The sequence below is a fragment of the Sus scrofa genome, chromosome 14, assembly GCF_054392235.1.
Source record: "Sus scrofa isolate SSC_HxYL_T2T_F1_AM1 chromosome 14, Sscrofa_HxYL_maternal_Yorkshire_Landrace_v2.0, whole genome shotgun sequence".
Lineage (NCBI taxonomy): Eukaryota > Metazoa > Chordata > Mammalia > Artiodactyla > Suidae > Sus > Sus scrofa.
The window spans coordinates 87956170-87981553 of NC_139396.1; the positions used below are offsets into that span (position 1 = coordinate 87956170).

Sequence of the window (25384 nt, forward strand, 5' to 3'; positions counted from 1 at the left end):
CACCCGGGTCACTCGGAGATCCACGACTTTATTAATCAGGATGGCGAGACTGGTGAGACACCGTGTCAGGCGGTTCACAGGCCTTTTCTTTTGTCCCCAATGTTTGTAATTCCAGGTGCCCTGCCCCACCAGCACAGTCTTGTTCTTTCTTGCAGACGACCTCTTTCATTACACTTGCTCCACTAATATTCAAACTTTCAGCAGAATTAGGTCTTAATTCTCCAGAACCCCGTTTCTTGTCCCTAAAAGACCGAGGTAAAGGTCCTTTTAATTATAATGGGAATTTAATTATTGGGAATTAATTATAATGGCAAAGTATAAAATCTTTAAAAATCAAAATTGACGTGCCAAAGATTTCAGTGCCTTGTGAGGTCTTTAAAAACCCATTGTCCTTCATTTGAACAGGCAACAGGTTTCTGATGTTTTTCTCCTGAGGGAATAATCTGTCAAATCAACCCTCCCACCCTCTCCTCAGAAAGGCCTAGGACACTTTGGCCTTTTCATTCCATAAATAGACTATTTTTTAAAAAATTTTCCTGAGTCAGTCCTTATTTGGGTCTGTTGTCCCAACATCCCACGGATCTTGTCCTGGACAAAGTGGATATTAAATTATATGGTCACATTATCCACAAGGCTCTTTTTAAAACAGTTTGAAGATGAACTTCTGAGAATATAAAGAATGCCCTTTCTCTCAAAAGGGTAATTTGCCTCTTTGAGGCCTTGGGCCAGGTGATACTAGAAACTGCCCGTCTAGGAATGGCCCTTCCCTAATATTAGGAATGTACAGGTCATTAGGGACAGCCCACATCTCTACACACAGCTGTAAAATATGTAGAGCCCCAAATGACTAATAAAGAATTCACCTCATTCTCATAATACATGTGTGATTATGAGCTCCCTCTGTGTGTTTCTGAGTCAGGTACTATTTCAGGCTCACCAGGCTCAGGTTGAGTAGGGAATAACTATACCACAAAGTGGTAAGCCTTCCAGAGAGCTGTGTTGGGACAAGGATACCCAATTCAGATTCAGATCTCTGGAGAGAATGAGCTCTCAAACTCAGATCAAAATACTTCGAGAAGCCATCATTTCATGCAAATAGGAGCAAGCCAACCGTCTTTAAATTGGACACTGATGTAGGAATATCTGATGAGTAAACACTAGATATATAATTGGATTTATACTAGGAAGAAAGAGACACTAGAAGTTTATCTAGTAATTATCTGTAGAACAGATAGTTGCTATTAAAACTTTTCTCTTTGGAGAAGATATGATGTCATTCTATCTCTTTATTATTCATCAAGGGACATGCCCAGAAAGTGCTAAAGATACAACTATTATATGATAATTAAAATAACTCAGAGTAGGAATGCTATTTCCTTACTTACACTCAGGTCCTTTCTTATTACTTCTAATTTCATCAAACATAGTTTTCTCTTGTGTATGTGATGTACAAAAAAATAAAATAATCCATGAAAACTCCCAAAAGGTTAAAGACTTCACTTGCAGTAGTTTGATTTGCTTGAGGATGAATGAATGAATAAATTTAACAACACCCAGAAAGTAAGAAGTACTTCCTTTCATCACCTCACATGTTTGAGAGAGAACACTTGGGCTTCTCTCACTTGGAAGCTACCATCCTACTCTCTTTCGGCTCCCACATCAGGTGGATGCCCACCCAACAGCCCAGGTATAGAAGCTTAAGCTGGAGGCTGAGTGATGGAATTACTGTTCTATCAATATCACTTCCCATTCTAAATCCAACATTTAATACTAATTGCAACATAAGTATTAATACTAATTGCAACATAACATTTAATACTAATTGCAACCAAGTAAATACTATTTAATAATTAATACATAAATAGAAAATCAGTTTTTGACATAAACAGGACAGTCAACTTAAGCAGTACTAACAAATATCAAAGTATATTTTTCTTCTCTCTTTTTATTTTTATTTCTTGGCCATGCCCGGAGCATGTGGAAGTTCCTGGGCCAGGTACAGAGTCCATGCCACAGCAGTGACCCAAACTGCTGCAGTGACAATGCCAGATCCTTAACCTGCTGCACCACAAGAGATCTCCTATTTTTCTTCTCTTTATTCACTGTGTTCCTCTTTTTATATCTCTGAAAAGCCAAAAGAAAGAAAAATACTGAGTTTGAAATCAGCTCTCTTACAGAATAGACCCATTATTTTCAAAATGTGATTTGCCCCAGAACAGGTAATCGTTGTGGTTTCTAATATCCTCCTGGTCATTCTTAAAAAAAAAACTTCATAGACTAGAGCTGTATCTTGAATGATATGCATAAAAAAGAAGGAATTAAAGATGCTAAGCAGAGGTGCAGCATTTGCTTAAATGAATAAGCCATAATCTATATATATACAGTAGAAGCATCATATAATCTTAAGAAGGATAAGGAATAGAGTCTGAGGACTTATTAGCCCTATGATCATGGGCAAGCATTCAGTGTCTTTATCTATAAAACAAGTATAATAATACCCAGCTTGTCTTTTAAAAGGTGTTAAAGAGATGCAAATGAGATAAGATTTGTGATAGTGCTTTGTAACCTGGCTATCCCACATAAACATAAGGCATTGCTTCTGCAGGAAGAAAACATTGGTACCTGTGAGTAAATATACAGGACCCAAGGAACACCAAGAACTGAATGAGAAAAGCTTATGTGAATAGGGCTGGATATACTCAAGATATGTCACTCACCACTTCTTTCTAGATTTATAGAAAGAATTACTACAAATCAAAATGTCCAACAGAAAAAATATCAAAAGTTATGGTAGGACGTACATTATAGGACAGTAAATCCAAATGGCAAATATGAAAAATTGCTCAACTTTATTATTAGTTTTAATCTGTAAACTGCAAATTTGAAAATTTACAGATTAAGACCCCATGGAGGTAATATTTATTAGTCACTAGATTGGTAAATGGTAAGAAGTTTGATAATACTAAGGACTGGGGAAGATGCAAATCAAAAGGATATTATACATTGGTAAAGGAAATGTAAATTTGTTCACTTTGGAAAAAAATTCAGAACTATAGTGAAGTTTAAAATGTGAATTCAGCAATTCCACTCTTAGGTATTTCTATCCTTAGAGAAATTCTTCCATATGTGTACAGCAACTTTGCTTATAAGAGCAAAAATATTAAAACAATCCAAATGTTCACTTCAGGAGAATGGATAAAAAAAATTGTGATTTACCCAATGGAATATCATATATTAATAAAAATCAAATAAACCATAGATACATGTAACATCATGGCTAAATCTTAAAAATACTGAATGAAGAAAGCAAGTTGAAGGGGACTATATAAAATATATAATTTTTATAAACCTGAATAATAAGATAATTTAAATAGTACATTGTTTTGGAATATACACACCTGGTAAAAGTTTATATTTATAAAGGAAGAGAGGAGTTTCCTGGTGGCAAAGTGGGTTGAGGATCTGTTGGTGTCACTGCAGCAGCTGGGGTTGCTACTGTAGTGCAGATTTGATCTTTGGCCCAGGAATTTCTACATGCTGCAGGAGCGGCCAAAAAAACGAAACAAAATCAAAATTAAAAAATAGGAGTTCCCGTTGTGGCTTAGCAGAAATGAATCTGACTAGTATCCATGAGGACGCAGGTTTGATCCCTGGCCTCGGTCAGTGGGTGAAGGATCTGGCGTTGCAGTAGGTTGCGGTGAAGGTCACAGACGCAGCTCAGATCTGGCATTGTTGTGGCATAGGCCAACGGCTAAAAGCTCTGATTCAACCCCTAGCCTGGGAACCTCCATATGCTGCAAGTGTGGCCCTAAAAAAACAAAAATAAATAAATTAATTAAAATAATATTCCATTGTGTATATGTGCCACATCTATCTTCTTTATACACTCCTCTGTCAATGGAGATTTAGGTTGCTTCCCTATACACAATGGAATATTACTCTACCATAAAAAGGAATGAAATAATGGCATTTGCAGCAACATGGATGGACCCAGAAATTATCATGTTAAGTGAAGTTAGACACAAACATCATATGCTATCACTTATATGCGGAATCTAAAAAAAGGATACATTGAACTTTTTTGCAGAACAGATACTGATTCAGACTTTGAAAAACTTAACAGTTACCAAAGGAGCCAGGTTGGTGGGGGAAAGATGAGCTGGGGGTTTGGGATGGAAATGCTGTAAAATTGAGTTGTGATGAACATTATACAACTGTAAATATAATAGAATTCACTAAGTTAAAAGCAAATAAATAAATAAAATAATAAGAAAGTGCTAAATTTAAAATTCAAGAAAGTGACTATCTCTGGAAGAAAGGCAGGGGATGGGATGAAAAGAGACCGTGAAGATATAAAGCCATTGGTAATACTTTAGTTCTTAAGTTGGGTGATGGGTTTTCACATGTAATTATTTTTAATGTTTACTTGGTAACTTACCTATATGTTACATATATTCTTTTGCATGTGGCAAACATTTCATAATAAGAAAGAATTCTAACATATTTATTGTTGTACAGGTTAACCAATGTTGCTAATGTATGGTATTTTTAAAGGTATTTACTTGACAAAATGAAATATATTTTTTGGCATAAAAAAAATGATTAACATTTGATTCATTTCCAGTACATTTTATCCTATGTGAAAGTTAGAAGTACAGCTATTAATGCATTGATGCCCATGCCCTGTGAGAGATAAGAACTGACTGACTATGTGGATTTATCTGTGAACACTTAAGAGCCACTGCTTGGGAGCTTGGGGTTTTGGGAGAGGAAGGGTGTGTGGAATTTGCAAAGGATGAGAGGTTTGTTAGCAGGTGGGGATGAAATTAAGTGCAATTTGAGTTATTACAGTTAATGTGACCTGTGTGTGACACACAGGCATAAGGTTATTCGAATGGCATTAATATCAGAGGGCTCCTTACTGAGCAAGCAAAATCAGCCAGAGGAATTAGTTATGACTTAAATCAATGGTCCTCAAACTATAGCACACAAAGATTTTTCAACATCTATATAGGCTGGGACAGTTTTAAAGGAATCATGATCATTATTTTCAGCTTATGTTGCACATCCTAAAACTGATCTACCTAACAACTTGCCTGCCCTCTAGGCCTCACAGGCTGCCTTATCACAATCACCTTTTCTTACTTGACGAAAGAAAGGTACCACTTTCATCCATTCCCACTGAACACCCCAGGGTATTAAAAACCAGGGAGCCAAAGGGAAAATTAAATTTATTGGTGTTGATGTTGCTATAAGCAATGAACCACAGGCTTAGTCCTTACATTTATAAAAATGAAAACCAGATGTGGACTTGATGTTGAAGGCAGCCTCATTCTAGCATTACTTAATATCCACCTGTGGATGCATAAACTAATTGGAGGGAAAAAAAGGCTCATCCATCTCATTATGAGATTTATTTCCAGGGAAATTTTACTTTTGATGCTTCAATTTGATCTATTATCATTTATAATATATTTATTTTGTTTTTATAATAATGATTTTCATAACGCAACTCAAAAACTTATTGATAATTAAATCTTACAGTCACATGAAATGTAAAGATGTATAAAATTCCAATTTACATGCATATGCTTGTTGTGGAGAAACATGATAGCATGAGCAATAAAGACCTCTCAAGTATAAAAATATTTTATATGACCATAAAATTCCATGGAGGAAATGGAATAAAAATACAAGATCAGGAGTTCCCATTGTGGCTAAATGGAAACGAATCTGACTAGCTAGCATCTATGAGGACACAGGTTTGATCCCTAGCCTCACTCAGTGCATTAAGGATCCGGCGTTGCTGTGAGCTGTGGTGTAGATTGCATACAAGGTTTGGATCTGGTGTTGCTGTGGCTGTGGAACCCCTAGCTTGGGAACCTCCACATGCCGTGGGGGCAGACCTAAAAAAACAAAACAAAGCAAATACAAGATCAAGTAGGAAAAGGAGCACAAAAATTTCCAAATTGGAGATAAAATTGCTCATACATTTAAATGGTACCTGGGTATCAAATCTTTAACATTTTGGATTCCATTGACTATACTCTATAAATATAATGTTAAATTGTTTTTAATATATCAGATATGACATTCTTTGTAACTTTTAATGTATGATAAAACATAACAGAGGCCACCTTAAAAATATGTAAGGGGTAAAAAGTTTTTAAAAATTCCTTTTGGTGTTTTGCATAACAATATTTGAAAACTACCAAATATTTAGATTATCTACACCATCACACTGCAATATTTAGATGGGCCTGTGTTTAACACCAAGGGCACATCTGCAGACTCACCTCCTCAATTTTTCCTCTAATTCTGCTCCCTCCACTCCCCATTTCCCCTCATAGTCTCTCATATGCACCTCTAGGAAGAACAGACCCAGCTCCTTCTCTACGTAACTCTTTTTTCTTGAGGTGCATTAATGCTATCGATTAGGCTAAGGACAAACTCCTCTCCTGATTTTGTTCTTTAAAGGTTCTCTGTGGATAATCATTATTATTTTTTCCTTCTCAAGAGTATCTTAGCTATTATTGGGCCTTAACTTTCTCGTATAACATTTTGAATCAGCTTCTAAAGTTCTGAGGAAACAGAAAAGAAGACTATTGGAATTTTTGTTAGAACTGCACTGAATTTAGAAGGAAATGATAAATGTAGCCTTAGGCTCTTGGGCATTCCTATCCAGGAACATCACATATGTTGCAAATTGAAATCTTCTTTAGTGTCTTTCACTGAAATGTTACAGTTGTTTTTTTTTTTCCACATAAGCCTCCCATACCTTTTGTTCCATTTTTGAATTCCTTAATATCTCTTCTAGCTACTGTAAATAATGTTTTAAAAATAACATGTCTCCTATTTGTGGTTAGTATATAAAAATGAAACTGATTTTCATCTATTGGTTTTATATCCAGATATGTTGCTAATTCTCTTATTATTTCCAATAAAGTATCTATAGGTTTTAGGGAATATTCTATGTAGACCACTAAGTGTGAATAATAACAATTTTGTTTCTTTTCTAATCTCATTCGTTTCACCTGACCTTCTGCACCAGCTAAGGCAGGCAGTCAATACAGTGTTAAATAGAAGTGATGGTCATTTTTGTTTTCCTGAGTTTAAAGGAAATGTTTCTAATGTTTATTTTTTTTTTCTTTTTAGGGTCACACCTGCAGCATATGGAAGTTCCTAGCTAGGGGTCAACTCAGAGCTGCAGCTGCCAGTCTACATCACAGCCATAGCAAAGCCAGATCTGAGCTGCATCTTCAACCTACACTGCAGCTTGCAAGCAAAGCTGTTATCCTTAACTCTCTGAGCAAGGCCAGGGATTGAGCCCACATCCTCATGGATATGGTTGGGTTTGTAACCCACTGAGCCACAATGGGAATTCCAGATGTTTAACTATTTCTTTATCTAAGTGTACACTGTTCACTTTGTAACTTTGGATTTATGTTCTTCGTTGTTAATCATTAACTCTTAAAAAATTGTCTCTCTTCTGTTCTCTCTAGTCTGTCATTTAGGGACTATAGTTATACATAGGTTAAAATTTTTCTATCATCTTAGTTATTGCGTCAAATTCAGCTAATCTCAACTTTCTTCCAGAGTATTTGCCTAGGCTTCTGCTAAAAGCCAAAAGATTCTAGGTACCTGACACCAGTTAGGCCTGATTCTTAGATTTACTATAGCAATCTCAGGTACAGGTCTCATCACTGACAGAGCAAAACCCTTGGTGTGTGTGCACATATGCATACATACATGCTCTGATTTCAAGTCATGAGCTTACAGCTCTGGTTTCAACTCAAGCGTTTGTTTGATTTGGTTGTTATTCTAATTTTAGTCCCTTAGAGACATGTCTTGTTTCTGGAAATTTCGGCAATGCTACAAAAGTTATATTTTAGGCAAAATTTATTTTATGCAAACGCTTTCAGTAGTGAGAGGGACCGTTATTCATGAAGTCCACCATTGTTTGCTGATATAGAAATCCCTATGAAAGAATATTTTAACACTGAAGATAAGTAAGTAATTACAGACTAAAGAGCAGTCTTAAATAGTACATATTTTGGTTTTAAGGGAAAATCACCATATTATCTTCATTTTTCTCCTTCTTCAAGTGTAGCCACCTGAAAAAGCTGCTGAGTGTCCCAGCAAGGTCATATTCTTTGATGCTCACTTCGAATGTGGCCAAAGAGAAAAACAGAAAAGAACTTTTCAAAGAATAGAACAAAGAACCGTGGAGAATAAATGGACAGGAAAGATCCTTCCATGTCTAATCATAGGACATTTCTTTCCCCTTGGGATAAAGGATCCTTAAAGTATCTGCCGACTGGGATTTCACTCCTGCTACAGACCTGCAACTGCTGTGTCTCCCATTCTTCTCCCTTCTAAGTGGGAATAGTTAATCAGGATTACCCAAACATGGTTTTCCAGTGTCTCTTGGATGCCTGGGGAGCAGATGACCTGTCTTTTTAGTTCATAGAGTTTTTTGGTTCAAGAGGAGCCACACCCAGACATGAAGCAAGTTTCTTCCTGGTATAGTGACTACAATCGTTCACCCATACACCCTGCTCTTTGAATCTGATGTCCTCATTGAAAGGCACTGCTGGGATTTTTCCTTCAGGGAGAAGGGAATACATATTGCCTATAGGAAGAAGAGTGAATTGAATATTTAGTGTCTAATAAGGACTACTGTTGTAATCAGTGACATTCACAAACTATTTCTTGCTCATATGTTTGTCTCTTAGCAGTTAACCATGCCCACCAGGCATGCTTTGGCTGATAAACCACTAACAGAATTGTCTGTGCAGCAGCTTTAAGAGTAAGTGTGTGATGGTACAATCTTCCTATCCTCTGCCCCAGGACAGGGAACTTTCCAGATAGTAGAGAGTACAATATCCTGAGTTTCAGAGTGAGAGAACTAGAGAGCCTCCAGTCATCTAATGATGAACCCATATTAAGAGCCAAGAAAGATGTCTTTGCTGTTTTGAGCCTCCAGATCTGGAGATAGTTTGTCGCTACAGCATTACTTAGCGCATTCTGACTGATAAAAGTACCAAACTAAGAGACAGGCTTTAAACTATAGTCTTAGTCCTGCCACCTGCTATCTAAGTGCCAAGTCACTTGACGTCTGGAAACTTAAGTTTCCTTACCTGTGATATAGGACTAATTCTTTCATTGCCCCTGCACAGGTTCTTTTTTTTTTTTCTATCCAGTATTTGTAAAAGTATTTGAAAAATGCAAAGCACGTGCAAATATATTCTAGCGGTATCAATAACAACATTAAATTAATTCATTCTCCCCTATATAATGCTAATGCCAAGGAGAAAATATTAAGAAAATTATGAAAACTCAAGATCTAAATCTGATAACAGTGGAATGAATGACTTGAAAACTTCAGCATGAAGTAGTAATATTTCCATCTAAGATAGCTAAATAATTATGCACACTTTGTCTTATAATCATAAACTTCTTTAAAGAGTCTTTAATCCTATTAAAATTTTATTGTAAGTTAAAGAGTTGTGACTAAGAAAAGTAAAACCAAAGGTACTTTTAGAAGAAGAAAAGTATATTCTGGCCTTAGAAAATGTAACATTTTGGTTTTCTGTGTTATCAAGGTGACCACTGAGTTGACTTGTTCACTACAAATTTCAGGGTCAAGCTTATTAAACTGCTTTATTAGCAAGCTCCACCTGCATTTCCTTCACCCCCACATTATGAATTCCCAGGGTTTGACCCTTGTCTTCCATGGATATCCCCATAATATGTCCTAGAGTCCTATAAAAATGCCCTTTCTATTATTTTCTGAAAACCTAGAGACAGGAAAATCTGGTGAACGCTTTGCAGAGTGTGTGAGCCTACTGAAAAGACAACAAACTGGTCACTAGAGCTATTCATGAGAAAGAACTGTGGATCTTTCAGGAATGTCGTTTTTGGCCTGCCATTTGTTGTGTTATGAATGACCAGGTAGGTAGGGTGAGGCTCCACGCTAATTCTATAAAGTGCCTTGTTGACTGGTGCTATCGCAGTAATGATGATGTGTGATGAATAATTACCTATGAAATGCTGAGTTCCTTCTTTTATGTGTAACACACCTGGAATGGGTGACTTATCTCTGTCCTTTTAAGTTTTGCATTGGCAAATCTAAAGGATTTGGTATTCATTTGGATCTGTATATGCTTTACTGATTAATTACACTCAAATTAGGTGTTAAATAATAGCTAATGCTGAATGAAAGCTTACTTTTTGTGATAACTGTTCTAATTTCTTTGCATCTATGAATTCTTTTTTTTTTTTTTGATCTTTTTGCCTTTTCTAGGGCCGCACCCGCAGCATATGGAGGTTCCCAGGCTAGGGGTCTAATCAGAGCTGTAGCCGCCGGCCTACACCACAGCCACAGCAACACAGGATCTGAGCCGCATCTGCAACCTACACCACAGCTCACAGCAATGCCGGATCCTTAACCCACTGAACGAGGCCAGGGATTGAACCCGCGACCTCATGGTTCTTAGTCGGATTCGTTAGCCACTGGCCATGATGGGAACTTCTCCATCTATGAATTCTGCCATGAATATAATTCACTTCTTCAAATCATTTATGTTACTTACAGAAAAATAATCATTCATTTACAAAACATGCACTAAACTCTTTAGTTGAAATAAGTATAAAACAGTAGATAGTACCAAAAAGAAATGTCACTTGTAACCCAAATAATGTGACTCTTGAGTTCTTGAAAGGACATTTATGCATACTAAAAAATACAGTCATCAGATATACATCTTTATTTTTTATGTCCTAACAATATCTTCATCTTTTGGAGTTTTACTTCATTGCTTTGTAGATGTTAGTTTAACAATGTTACTCTTTCTCCCTAGCATAGAGTAAGTAAAATCTGAGATTTTACCTGCAGGTTTAATGTGTACCTTCCTTAATGTGTAGCTCTAAATACTTTGAAGAATTCTATGTACTAATCATACACCTGATTCATACTTGAAAACTATCTAACCAAAATATAACTTTAAATGTTGCTGTGCTGAGAAAGTTTATTTATATTAAACAGAAAAGATAATGTAATTTCTCTGTTGAAAGAATTTTCTTCCCAATGCCTAATATCTTATTTTTCTACATAGTTTTTATTTAAGTGAATTATATTTTGCATTTCTGCTTAATAGTTTCTTATGTTCAATCTAATTATAGAAATTACATACAAAAATATGTACTTTATTACCCAGTATGAGATTAGTTTCTGCTTCTTGACATTATTTATTTACTGAAACTAAGTTTGCCTCTATTAACTGTGTTTCAAATTCATAAAACTTAAAAAATAAAAACAATGGTTAACCAAATCAAGATTACCATAAATTACTTTTTAACACACTGCAGTTTCAACAAAACTGAGTTTTATGGGTTGAAAACATCTGTAGAAAGAATTTTCAAAATTCTTAAAAGCCCTAGTATGTCTTATTTTTTTTCCTATGTCTTGATTCATTAATAGGGGAAATAAATTAATTGTTTTTAAGCATGTTAATCACCTTTTTAATTCAAACTGGGCATGGTAGTCACCTTTTATTATTTAAGCAAAATATTTCCCCCTGAAAAAAATGTAGGTGTTCCAGAAAACCCATTTTAACAGAATGACCAGTTAGATTTTCTAAGTAAACAGAAGATCTTACAACATGTATTTTGAACATAAGAATGGTTTAGGGTGCTCCCGTTGTGGCTCAGTGGTAATGAACCCAACTAGTATCCATGAGAATGCACGTGTGATCCCTGGCTTCTCTCAGTGGGTTAAGGAAGCAGCACTGCCCTGAGCTGTGATGTACAATGCAGACACAGTGGCTCGGATCTGGCACTGCTGTGGCTGTGGCTGTGGCAGGCAGCTACAGCTCCCATTCAACCCCTAGCCTGGGAACTTCCAGCTGCCTTGAGTGCTGCTATACTATGGCTTCCTAAGTTACAGAATAAAATCTACTGTGTAACAATGTTAGCAAAAAAGGATCTAGGTTGATGTCAATTCTTTAGGGCTTAACCAGGTAAGAATTTTTGCAACCACTGCTAAAATGTATTACAAGACTTTCAGAACAAACAAGATGTAATCACAGAATTTTTGAAAATAGAACAGGCCATAGAGATTACCTATCTAGTTCTATTCCACAATTTTATAGAAGAGGATAGAAAAAATGTAATGATTATAAAATGTTATAAAATAAAAAATAATTTACTCCTTATTAAGAACCTTACTGGGTCATACTGGCAACCTCTTCCTAAAGATCTTTAGTAATATGATAAATCACTAGCTTTATTTCTTATGTATTTATATAAACATTGATGTATAGTATAAGGGATCCTGAGGTACAATTCCTACATCTGATAAAAGAAATTTTCACAAAGTGGTTTTCTGATGTGGCCTATATGATGACAACATTTACTGAAGGATGTGAATTTATTGTTAGTGGTTGGATACCACAGTATTTTTCCATCATTTTAACATGACCACTTACAGTATTGGCAAAGGTTTCACCCAGGTAGTCACACATGATTTCCCCAAGGGCCATCTCCTTATGTTTATTGACTTCAACAGCAATTTATGAAAGGCTCTTGCTATGGCTTCTCTTTATAGTTGTGTGCCTAAAAGTTTGAAGTCCTGTTGGATGTGCAGACAGTTATGTGGAAAGAAAAGAGAGAGTGAGAAAGAAAAGATGCCTAGTGCTGAAGATCTTGCTGTGCTCCTTGTTTTCCTGCTTTCCATTTCCAATTGTCATAGTTTATATAAAATTCATTAATCAACCAGGAGCTCAGGGGTCGTGACAGTTGCAGTGTCTTTGAAATAAGATGCTTCCTTGACTGCACTATGGTACAGCTGCACTCACCAAAGAACAAATACATTCATTTGTCCACTGAGAAAGTAATATTTTTATTCCTTGTGGTGGCAGCAATTTTTCTTTTCAAAAATAAAGCAAAATCTAGCTTTTAATATAGTGCTCTTGAACAATGGTCACATCTCTCTCTCTGAAGTCAAGGGTCAGCATCAATGTTGTTGAAATCATTTTCAGGTTTTGTTAGAGAAAGGTTACTGTTAGAAGAATAACCAACATAGGATTTTTATCTGCTTTAAGAAATTTTTTAGATGAAAAGTACAACAGAAAACCTTGTCCCCCACAACACACCCATATACTTTGTAAAATTTTGTGTGTTGAATTAAATAATTCCTCAGGATCACTATTATTTAATTTTGTGGCTACAAACCTCAGATTAACAAGATTAATATCAAAAGGTTATACAAAACTAGATAAAATGTCAGCGTGATGCCATAACTAATCATTTTTAAAAATGAGGCTACAAATTTGAATCTATTATTATGATCATCATACTTGTGATTGTGTGAATAAAAGTTATTCATTCCAGAATGTTAACAAGATGTCTTTCATGTGTCATTAAAATAATTTATGTCAAACACTTGGCTAAATTATTGAAGTACTTTCAATATTAATAATTTCATACAAATGTCTAGCAAGAATAAGCAGTCAAAATTAATTAATGATCAATTAGGATAGATTATTTCTCTTGGCTGTCATTTGCTTTCCTAATAATCAACTTGCTTTTTTCTAAAATAGGTCAATATGAAATGAGTGCAAGTCATTTCACACTTCTATTTTTTAATAACCCAAAACTGTTCAAAGAAATGAGTGATTCTCTTGTAGGTTATTAATCCTTATGGATATTATAAATCATGTTTTCATCCTTTAAATTTGAAATGCTCATTTTCTCTTTAATTATCATATACTAATATGATAATACCAAAGTAATTTTATTAGTTCTACTTCTAATACATTTTATAAAATTGATTTACTCTAAAATTAATCATATTTGAAATTGTAATACAAACATCATTCTTATTATCACACAGTTGATTGGGGAAACTTATTTTTAAGATGCTTAGCTATAAATATAAAAGGGGACTTTAACATCCTTAATTTTTAAAATATTTTGTATCCTGGTTTAGATTTGTGTGATTCCATGTTTGGTACACAAATCTCTCATTAATTTCAGCTAGATATCAAGAGATTAAAAATTAAACTTTGTATACCTGAAACTAACACGATAAAAAATAAAATTTTTTACCTATACGCCAATAAAATTTATTTAAAAAAATCAAATGTTGTATTATCCTTTAGCAGAGGACATAAAAGGATGACTCTTTTATCGAGTCATGTTACCTAACAAGCTATAGTAAGGAATACAGATTGAATAAGAATTAAACCTTTGAATTTTAGGTATGTTGAAGAGATGCTTGGTTTCTGACAGAGGCTTAAGCTCTTCCATGATTTCTATATTTGAGAAAGGTCATTCCCTCTATGTATTTAGAGAATTTACCACTTCATTTAGCAATTGCTAAGTTGCAGATTAGTAATAAAATGGAAAAAATGAGAAAATAACTGCAAAACAAAGATAAGCAGAATCATTACCCTGAAAACACAATTCTTTTTTGAAAATTCTACCAACCAATTATTCTTAAGGTTAAGCTTATCATTTAACTTAATTGGGGTCAATTCCTTTCAGATCTACATTACTTATCAGTAGTATATATTTTCCTAATAGCTTTCATTTCATGGCTTATTTTCTACCCTTAGATTGTATCTATGGACCTTAGGAGGGAAAATAAATGATATGCTTAGAAAAGCATGCCATTTTTCTAAGTGTTTTTTATACCTTCTAAAATTTTTCCCCATTTAACAATGGAATTGGAGTCTGTTTGTTTAGGCAGTAACTTAATCATTTCAGAAACCTTACATGAAGTATGAATTCGACACTATTAATAATAACAGCAGCAGCTCAAATGTACTTTTTTTTTTCAGTCATGATGCTTAGTGTTTTATATGTTCTATCTTATTTAAGCTTCACATCGCTGAGACAGGTAAGTATAGAGGCAGAAAGGAGGAAGAATTATAAGTTAATAACCTGCTCAAATCACATAGCTAATAAGTAGCCGGACTGGCTGGGACTTAAACCAGATCCATTTGATTCCAGAGCTTACTACACTACCTTTTCAAAGAGAATGGAATAGAATACAATACAACACAACACAACACAACACAACAGGTGAGCCTGTGTCTGATAGGATTTAAAGTTGTATGTTTATTGCTGTAAAGAAGACATGTCAAAACTCTGGTCTCTACCATAGATAGAAGATCTGGAGAGATGAATTGCAAACTTCAAAAGGCTTCCCCATAACCACCCCAAACTCCCCCTGCCTCTCTTTCAGTAACAGAAAGCAAGCCCTCCCAGTGCCCAGCACAGCCTGGAGGCAGATTCCAGGACACCATGAGTGGCGCTGAAGTTGCAGAAAGAGCACTGGGCCTCAAGGGACCTTGCTGATGGGCCTGAAGGAACACTCTCAGCAACTCATGTGGGCCTGCAACTAAGTGGGCAGGGCATTAGTCATCTCAGCAGGTGTCACTGAAGAGAGAAGTTGCTGGGACTAGGGACCCCTTCCAGAAGCAGTAGAAGACTGCCACTGGAAAATAAGACTGCCACCCCAGGAGAGAGAACAAACCTGAATTGACTGATGGCACCGAGATGAAATTTTAAAACTTATTAGAAATACATAAACCCTGTTCACATAAATGGAATCCTTAAGGAGAAGTTGAAATGAAGATTTTTTTTTTCCTTCCTACTCATCAGCCAGGTGTTCCAACCCTAGACTGAAGGATTGACTTGATTTTGTTATTTTATTATTTAGTCTGTAACATCACCGGCCTGCTGATCTTCAATACTCATTTTGCCAATTTAGTGGGGAAGGAATAAGGTTTCTGGTTATTTATGTGCTTTCCCCCATCATCCATCCATTCACTGTCCTAACCCTGCTCAGTCCTGTGGAGGCTTCTCCCAGGCTCCTCCCAGGGTCCTCTGCTCCTGGCTTCTGGGTGTTCAGCCAGTGGGAGGCACTGGCAGGAGCTGGAGGATGGAGGGCGCAGGGTCAGCCGGGCCGGTGCTTCTTTCCCATTCTCTCCTGCTCTGAGTAGTGGCTGTACCTCTTCCCAGGCTCAGCCTTTCCACCTAGGCTCTAGCTGCCACTGGGCTTCCATCAGATCATTTCCTTTCTCGGCCCCTTCAGGCTTCAGAGTGCTGATGGCTTCCTGTAGCAGGTCTCTGGGCACCTCCATTGTGCCTTGTTGTTTCCCTTCACTCTGCTCACATCTCAGGGAAGAGGCCCTTCTTTGGAGACTCTTGAGCCCCCTGAGCTGAATTCTTTTTCCTGCAGGTATCCTGACTGATACAAAAAGGAATTTATTTATTTATAATTTCGAATTTAGAGTGTCTTGGTGGGAACTAATGGAAGTTCAGGTGGGAAATAAAGCTCTTACAAGCCACTCCTTGGTAACAGTTTGGGCATACAGTTGTCAACAAACCAGACATGATTCCTGACCTTATGGGACTTGTACAGGAATGCAATTTCTAACACACAAGGCTTCATTTCTTGAAATGTGGTTCTGCCTCAGATGTACCTATTATGGCTGCTCAAACCCCATGCCTAGGCCTCACTAAGCCTCCTGATTTTCTTTTCACATGGACACTGATATTTAAAATTCTTGCTCTAGCACAACTAATTTTTCAAATGTAGGAAGTAAATGATACAACACTTGACTAGCATACAATTATTTCAGTAGAACTGAAAACATGTCTATAGCATTACAAAGATCAAGGATAACAAAATATTAATATTTTGACATTAGGACTGCAAGTTGTAGTCACAGGTACTTTAAACATTTACATTTGGGGAGGGGTTATAAAACATTGATGAATTCTGAATTCACACAAGCTAGTAATGGAAACTGTACGACTTTTCACCACTCACCTTGTAAATGAAGTTTGTTCTTTATATAGTTAAATGGTGATGGCAGAAGTAACTTCACTCCTTAGTTTTAGGAAAATCAAGTTAACTTTACATATATGGTAACAAATATGTAAATCTCCAAGTTGGATTATTTTCTTATTTTTAATTTTTTGCTTTTTAGGGCTGCACATGTGGCATATGGAAGTTACCAGGGTAGGGGTTGAACCAGAGCTACAGCTACAGGCCTACACTACAGCCACAGCAATGCCAGATCCAAGCCGCGTCTGCAACCTATACCACAACTCACGGCAATGCCGGATTCTTAACCCACTTAGTGAGGCCAGGGATGGAACCCATCCTCATGGATACTAGTTGGGTTCATTTCCACTAAGCCACAACGGGAACTCCCAAGATGGATTTTTAAAATGTTTTAAAAAATAGTTGGAAAAATGTTTTTAAAGTGAAATTTGAATCATGTATTTCTGAAAGTACTTCTGTACGACCCTCAGGGTTGGTGGGAAGGAACTACCTAAAAGCCACCATACTAGGCATTGTGTCAGATTTTGTTCTGTCTACTTAATACAAGACAGCAATTTAGCTTGGCGATACTTTTGTTAAGTTGATCAATAAAGCCAATCAATTCAGATTAAAGCAAATGCATTGTGTTTTTCTCTGGGCAATTAACTTATTAATTAATAACAAATAACTCAGTGCAAAAATTAAGCTACTACTATAGGGATAGTGTAAGAGGCTAAAACTATTACAAAAAACAGGTCTAAACATTTTTAAATTATTTATTATGGCAAACATAATCTGAAGAGAACAATTTAGTGAATTTCCATGGACCCATCACCTGATTTCAACACTACCAACTCATAATCAGTATTGTTTTACTTAAATTGCCCCTCTCCTCCTAGCCCCAGTCTTCCTCGATCAATTTGAAGCAAATTCCAAATAGCATATCATTTCTTCTGAAAGTATTTCAGTAGGCTCTCTATAAGATTAAATCTCCTTTTTTTAGGAACATAGTCATAACTTCATAATCCCAATAATTCTATACTATTACAAATACCCATTCAGTATGTTCATAGTTCTCTTATTGTTGCATAATATTTTTATACTTTGTAGGAATCAGGGTCAAAATATTTCCAAAAACTGCAATTGATTGATGCCTCTTAAGTCTCTTTTAATCACTTTTTCTTGCAAAATTTTCCACAGAATACATTTTGTTGATTGTGTCTCCTGTTCCTCTGTCCTCTGAAATTACTGCAAATTGGTAGTTGGATTCTCAATGGGGGCAGGGGGGATTGTGACTACAGCGGACATTTGTCAATGCCTAGAGACATTTTTGGTTGTCACAATGGAGGGCATTATTGGCATCTAGTGGGAAGAGACATGGGATACTGCTAAATATCCTACAATACATGAGAAAGGCCCTCTGCCCCAGCAAGAATTATCTGACCAAAAGTGTCAACAGTGTCAAGGTTGAGAAACTCCAGAGGCATGGTCAAGTTCAAGCTTGATTTTTCCCCAACTTTTTCCAGTTTGTCTAAATATTTTTATCACCTTCACATTTTAAGCAGTAATTGTTGGCATTAATTATACCAGCTTTAATGATTTTTAACATATGATTTGAGATATACCATAGGTTAAAAAAATATTTGAATGATGTTGTAGTTCAAAACTGCAATTATGATTAGCATTCACCTTGGTTCCCTGATCAAATTATATTTTTAATCACCAAAATATAATTATATTCAGAAGAGTCTGATATCTCAGTATAACTGTGATTGGGGTACAAGGCTCATTTTTTATACTATTCATTCTAAATTAATCCAGCTTCCCTGCTGATATCTATTTTCTAAATTTATTATGAAAGCTGAGAAAATTTAGTATTTATAAAATTGTCTGCAAATTTTTGAGAAAATTCACTCAAAAGGCAGTGACAAGTTTGCTTCTCATATGTACAGCTATAATTAAATTTGAAAATAAAAAAGCCATCTGTCCTGGCTTTTGAAAAAAAAATAAAGCAGCATCATTTAGGGAAAAAATTGGAAAGAATATCTAATTTACAAATGGTTTAAGTCTTTAAAAGTTAGTCACTGAAAAATACACTAAAGAAATATATTTTTTACTGGATGTAGCCTGGGTTTTGTGTGTGTCTAAGTGAAGGAAAGAAAACTTCTGAGTCCCAATTCTGCCAGTCAATTGAGCACAGCTTTTATGTCTTTATACTCTATGTTCTGCTTCTCTGATTTTTTTTTTATTTAAGCAGTGAGCAATGGAATGACATGCATTTGCAGAATGTGTGATGGATAAAAGAACACAGTAATCTTAAATTCAAAAAATACTTTTATCTCAAAGATTGAAAACAAGATAATGATGAATAACTCTATAAAATATTAACTGATTTTATGTTGAAATTGTACCAAAGCCCTGTTTGTGAGATAACAGCTCAATTATCTTCTCAGTAAGTGCATGAATGCTCCACTTAACACACATGAATTGTTGAGTCAACCTATCTGAAAATATGGAAAGCAAAAAAAAAAAAAAGCAGACTTTATAATTTTTATAGCTTTTAATTTCTTTGGAAATAGTATAAAATTTATAAGAAATTTCTCTTAAATATTAAAAAGTATATAATGAAAATGTTCAAAATGAAATATTTTGTTATACACGACTGGTTGAAAGCAACAGAAGCTGACTCAAAGTGTCTTAAATCAATAAACTACTTTTCCTCATGTACCTGGAAAATCTTGAGTTCTCTCCCTACTACCATTTTTTTTTCCTGGAAGCACCTGTATCTCATCTTGGAGGTAAAAAATGACAGATCTATACTTACCAGTCTCCTGTGCACCTAGATATGAGCATGTGATCCAATCCTGGCCAACGAGACACAGGGCAAAGTCAACTTGGGACCCTTAGAAAACACTTTTCTTCATTATAAAAACGGAAAGTCCTTGAGGAGAATCCACTTTTCCTTCTTATCTTTGGACATGGTTGTATAAGGATGTGCTGCTGCTATGACTAGACAAAATGTGTGGGCCAAGAGCCCTAATTTGATCTACTGAATCAATGCTATAACAACCTACCCCTGAGCTCTTTGGTATATGAGGAAAAGAAGTGCTCATTTTTAATGGAATACTTTATTATTTATAGCCAAAAGCATTCTAACTGATACTGCTGATTTCAAGCCTGCTACATTCAGAATCTTGAGGGATATTAACAAATCTTTATGTTTTCCTCATTGTTGGCTTCATTATCAGGCTCCAGACAGTGGCCTCAGGCAGGTTTAAACTAACATCATATTTACTGCTATAGTTTCATTCTAAGGATAATTTCCTTCAAGAGGTTCTGAGAGCAGTCCTGGGGTTTAGTCAGATGAATCTGACTTGAGTTCTGTATCCTTTCCTGAACCAAACCTTCTGGCCACAGACACAAAAGGGAGTGATCAAGTCTCCTGACAATCCCAGGAGTGAGGTGTGGGGTCCATCCTATCCAAACCACACAGAGAGTGAAGTGATTTCTCAATATGCTCAACTGAAAAATGGAAGTGGAGGTTATGTAGACAAAGAAGACAAATATGCAGAAAAAAATTAATAACAGAAATAAATAAATAAATATTCACACTATCCAAGTATAGGATGTACAGTAAAAAATACAGTCTTCCAAATAGCCAAATTAATCTTGAGAAAGAAAAACAGAACTAGAGGAAACAGGCTCCCTGACTGCAGACTATACTACAAAGCTAAGTCATCAAAACAGTATGGTAGAGCCACAAAACCAGATATATAGGTCAATGACACAGGATAGAAAGCCCAGGAATAAACCACACACACATTTATTGTCAATTAATCTATGAACAAGGAGTCAAGAAAATACAATGGAGAAAAGACAGTCTCCTCAATAAGGGGTGCTGAGAAAACTGGATGGCTACATATAAAAGAATGAAATTAGAATACTGTCTAACACCACACACAAAAATAAACTCAAAATGAATTAAAGACCTAAATATCAGACCAGATACTCTTATAACACTCTTAGAGGAAAATGTAGGCAGAATACTCTTTGACATAAAATGCCACAGTATCTTTTTTGATCCAACTCCTAGAATAATGAAAATAAAAACAAAAATAAACAAATGGCACCTAATTAAACTTAAAAGCTTTTGCACAGAAAGGAAACCATTAATGAAATGGGGAAAAAAAATCTTTACAAAGCGACCATCTAGGGATTAATCTCCAAAATATACAAACATTTCACACAGCTTTATACAAAAAAAAGTAACCCAATTAAAAAATGGTCAGAAGATATAAACAGACACTTCTCCAAAGAAGACAGATCAGATCGCCAAAAGCACACGAAAAGATGCTCAGCATCACTAATTACTAGAGAAATGCAAATCAAAACTACAATGAGGTATCACCTCATACCAGTCAGAATGACCATCATAAAAAGTCGACAAATAATAAATGCTGGAGAGGATATGGAGATGAGAACCCTCCTGCACTGTTGGTAGGAATGTAACATTAAGTTTTTTAATGTTCCTTAAAAAACTAAATATAGAACTACCATATGATCCAGCAATTACACCCATCCTGGATGGGCATATATTCTGAGAAAACCATAATTCAAAAAGATAGGTGCACCCCAATGTTCACTGCAACGCTATTACAATAGCCAAAACATGGAAGCAACCAAAAATCCGTCAACAGAGAATTAGATAAAAAAGATGTGGTAAATAAACACAATGGAATATCAGTCATAAAAAGTGTTAAATAATACTATTTGCAGGAACATGGATGGAGTAAGTCAAAAAAAGAAAGACAAATAACATATGACATGACTAACATGTGGAATCTAATAGAAATTATACAATAGAACTTACAAAACAGAAACAGACTCATAGATTTCAAAATCAAACTATGGTTACCAAAGGGGAAATGTGGAGGGAGGGAGGGATAAAGAAGGGAGTTGGGATTGATAAAGACACACTACTATATATAGAATAGAGAGATAACAGGGATTACTGTATAGCAGAGGGATATTTACTCAGTACTGCGTATATGAAAACAGATGGATATACGTATATGTATAACTGACTTTATGGTATGCCTGAAATTAACACAACTTTGTAAATCCAATAAAATTTAAAAAAATAACAATTTTGAAAATAGAGAGATGTTCATTCTATTGGTGGAGTCTTTTTTTTCTTTTTTTTTTTTTTTTTTTTTCGGCCGCGCCTGTGACATATGGCAATTCCTGGGCTGGGGGTCAAATCAGAGCTGCAGCTGCTGGCCTATGCCACAGTCGCAGTAACATCAGATCCAAGCTGCATCTTTGAACCATACCTCAGCTTGTGGCAAGGCTGGATCCTTAACCCACTGAGCAAGGACAGGGATCGAATCTGCATCCTCATGGATATGAGTCGGGCTCTTAACCCACTGAGCCACAACAGGAACTCCTATTCGTGGAGTCTTTTAAAAACATAGACCATTAAGTTCCTAATATATTCGGGATATTACATAAGTGGTGAGGATACAGAATTTCAGATGCACAATACCTACCCTCCAAATCTAATGAGGGAGACAAAGGGAAATTCGTGATTACAACATAGAAGATAAATGCCACATGCACTGTGTGCTATGGTTTTGCAAAGTAATGGCAGAAGAGGGACACCTAACTCAGTCTAGGCATGAGGTGGAAGTTTCTACAAAAACTTTCCAAGAGTGAGTGACAAGTGAGTTTGTACATATCGAGATGATGAGAACACTATGAGCAAAGCCAGAGGGGCAGGTACACTCTTGATGAATTTGGCTAATTCTAGGCTACTTCCAAATCTGTCATTGGTTCTAGGTAAGTGTTTTAGCCTTTCTCAATTCACATCAGGAAATAAACAGCAGGTGGGTTGGAAAGTAGGGAAAGAGTGGGTAGAACTTTTCCAAGGTTCTTTATGGATTTAGAATCTGATTATTCTATTATAACTTCTTGTTACAAATACCCCTCCAACTGATAAAAACAAAGACCTAAAAACAAAGAATTATTAATTTTGACCAATCAGGAAATAAATTGACAGCTGACCCAATTTTCTACGTATTTCCAGAAAAAGAGATTTTGTTTTTACATTTAATAACATAACTTAAATTAACAAATTTGGAAAATGTTCCCCTAAAATTAACTGCCTTATAGAGAGCAGCCACTTTTCTAGGAATACATTTTACTATTTTTCTCTCAAGTGAGTTCATTAAGAAGCTATGTTACTAAAGTCAAAGGTTCATTTGGTGCTTTCCTGAGTTTTGTTTTGATAATATTCTCATCTTTCTAAAGCTAAAATTCTCTTGGCCTTCCTTTGAGTCTTCAAGGACCAATTCACATTCACTTACCCACATTCTGGAACATTTTTACTGTAATTACTGTGAAAATCTGATCTGGTGTTGCTGTGGCTCTGGTGTAGGCTGGCGCCAACAGCTCCAATTAGATCCCTGACCTGGGAACCTCCATATGCCATGGGTGCAGCTCTAAAAAGACAAAAAACCAAAAAAAAAAAAAAAAAAAAAAACCAAAAAAACAAAAAAAAAAACCAGAAGAGTTCCCATCATGGTTCAGTGGTTAATGAATCCAACTAGGAACCATGAGGCTTCGGGTTCGATCCCTGGCCTTGCTCAGTGGGTTAAGGATCCAGCATTGCTGGTGAGCTGTGGTGTAGGTCGCAGACACGGCTAGGATCTGGCAATGCTGTGACTCTGGTGTAGGCTGATGGCTATAGCTCCGATTAGACCCCTATCCTGGGAACCTCCACATGCCACAGGTGCGGCCCTAGAAAGACAGAAAGACCAAAAAAAAAAAAAAAAAACTTAAGAGGAGGAGTTCCTTCTGTGGTGCAGTGGGTTAAGGCATCCATCATTGTTTCTGTGGAGGCTGGGTTCAATCCTTGGCTAAGGATCCAGGGTTCAGTCCCTGGCTTGGGAAATTCCATGTGCTGGGGGATGTGGGTATTAAAAAAAAAAAAAGTGAAGAGGAGAAAAGTAAGGGAACAGAAATGTTGTAAGGAGGTTAAAGTTGAGGAAAGAAAATTTCTCCTGGGACAGGTCCTATGGTGAGAGATTAAGAATACCTAAGTCAGATTAATGATCATCCTGAACTTGGCATGTATTTTTTCTTAAAGTGAGACAGACAGACATTGCTTTATCTTTTAATGCCTTTTATTTAATGTATATGGATTTATTCTTCATCTTGACTTTTGACTTCTGCCACGTTATCAAAGAAGTACTTTTGTAAAATAGCTCCCCCATTTTTAAGCTTATATAATTCTAAAATGTATCCTAACGTTCACATTAACTTGGAAAAGACCTATAATTATAGATATTTTAAATTACATCACAGAAAACATCTTCCTCCATAGAAATAAAGAAGATTCTCATCTCCTTTCCACCTTCTTTTCACTATTCTGCAACAACATCCACAACAATGGAAAACTCTATCTATTAAATTCAACATCTGAACATGGGTCAGAAGCTAAAGTTTGGGAGTTTCTTGTGGTGCACTGGAAACATGACTAGGAACCATGACGTTGGGGGTTCGATCCATGGCCTTGCTCAATGGGTCAAGGATCCGGCATTGCTGTGAGCTGTGGTGTAGGTCACAGATGCAGCTCAGATCTGGCATTGCTGTGGCTCTGGCGTAGGCTGGCAGCAACAGCTCCAATTAGACCCCCTAGCCTGGGAACCTCCATATGCCACAGGAGCGGCCCTAGAAAAGACAAAAATTTTTAATTAAAAAAAAAAAAAGGTAAGTTTGCTGGACAAATACTAAAAGACCTAAGTTTTGAGGCTTAGCATTTTTAATGTCCTATATTTCTCAATAGATTCAAGAAATTATGTTTAAGAAAGGAGGCATTTATTATGCTTCTGTTATTCATTCAGAAATAGGGATGGTAGGAATAGAAATGAGCTTTGCAAATATTTTAAACTGTATTGATTTACTCTGTTGCCATGGGCCTATTTATTTCAGAGTTTGATAGCAAATTTATAAGAAAACAACAATATCATATATATTAACCATGTGATATATTAATTTGGAAATAGTCATTATGACAAATAATGAGATGAACAGAATGCTCTATTTGTTTAAGTGATCAAAAAACTCATTTAGAGGAATAATGGACTTTCTCTGGGAATCTAACATAGGAAATTATAAGAGGGCACACACAGCTTCCTGTAAGCACATCTTTGTATTAGCTTTTATTGGAAAGTTTCAACCTTTTGTACATGAACCCAAAATAATTATTTTGGAAGATAGAGTGTTCTCAGGTTGTACTAAGCTAACAGGAGAGTCAACTTTCTGCAGCTGGTGAAGTGGAACACCAGGACAGGAAAAAGAAATTACTTCAATTTAATAGGTATTGGGATAAAAGAATTCATCTTAATTTACCACTGTGCACAAAAAGGGACCTCCCCCTCCTTTGAATTCCATGCTACCAAGGGAAGTCTGTGACCATCACTCCATAAATCCCAGACAGTATTGCTCCAATCTGTTCTTTCACAATCTTGGCTGCTGCTACTT

General features: G+C 36.0%; 1 protein-coding gene across 1 annotated transcript in view; it reads right to left on the bottom strand.

The window, feature by feature from the left end:
• Positions 1 to 1927: 1927 nt before the first annotated feature.
• Positions 1928 to 25384, bottom strand: part of LOC146396840 (uncharacterized) — an 84995-nt gene continuing 61538 nt past the window's right edge. Inside the window, exon 5 of the mRNA XM_084997488.1 lies at positions 1928 to 2124. The gene's annotated coding sequence lies outside the window, so the exon portion shown is untranslated. The remainder of the gene's footprint in view (positions 2125 to 25384) is intronic.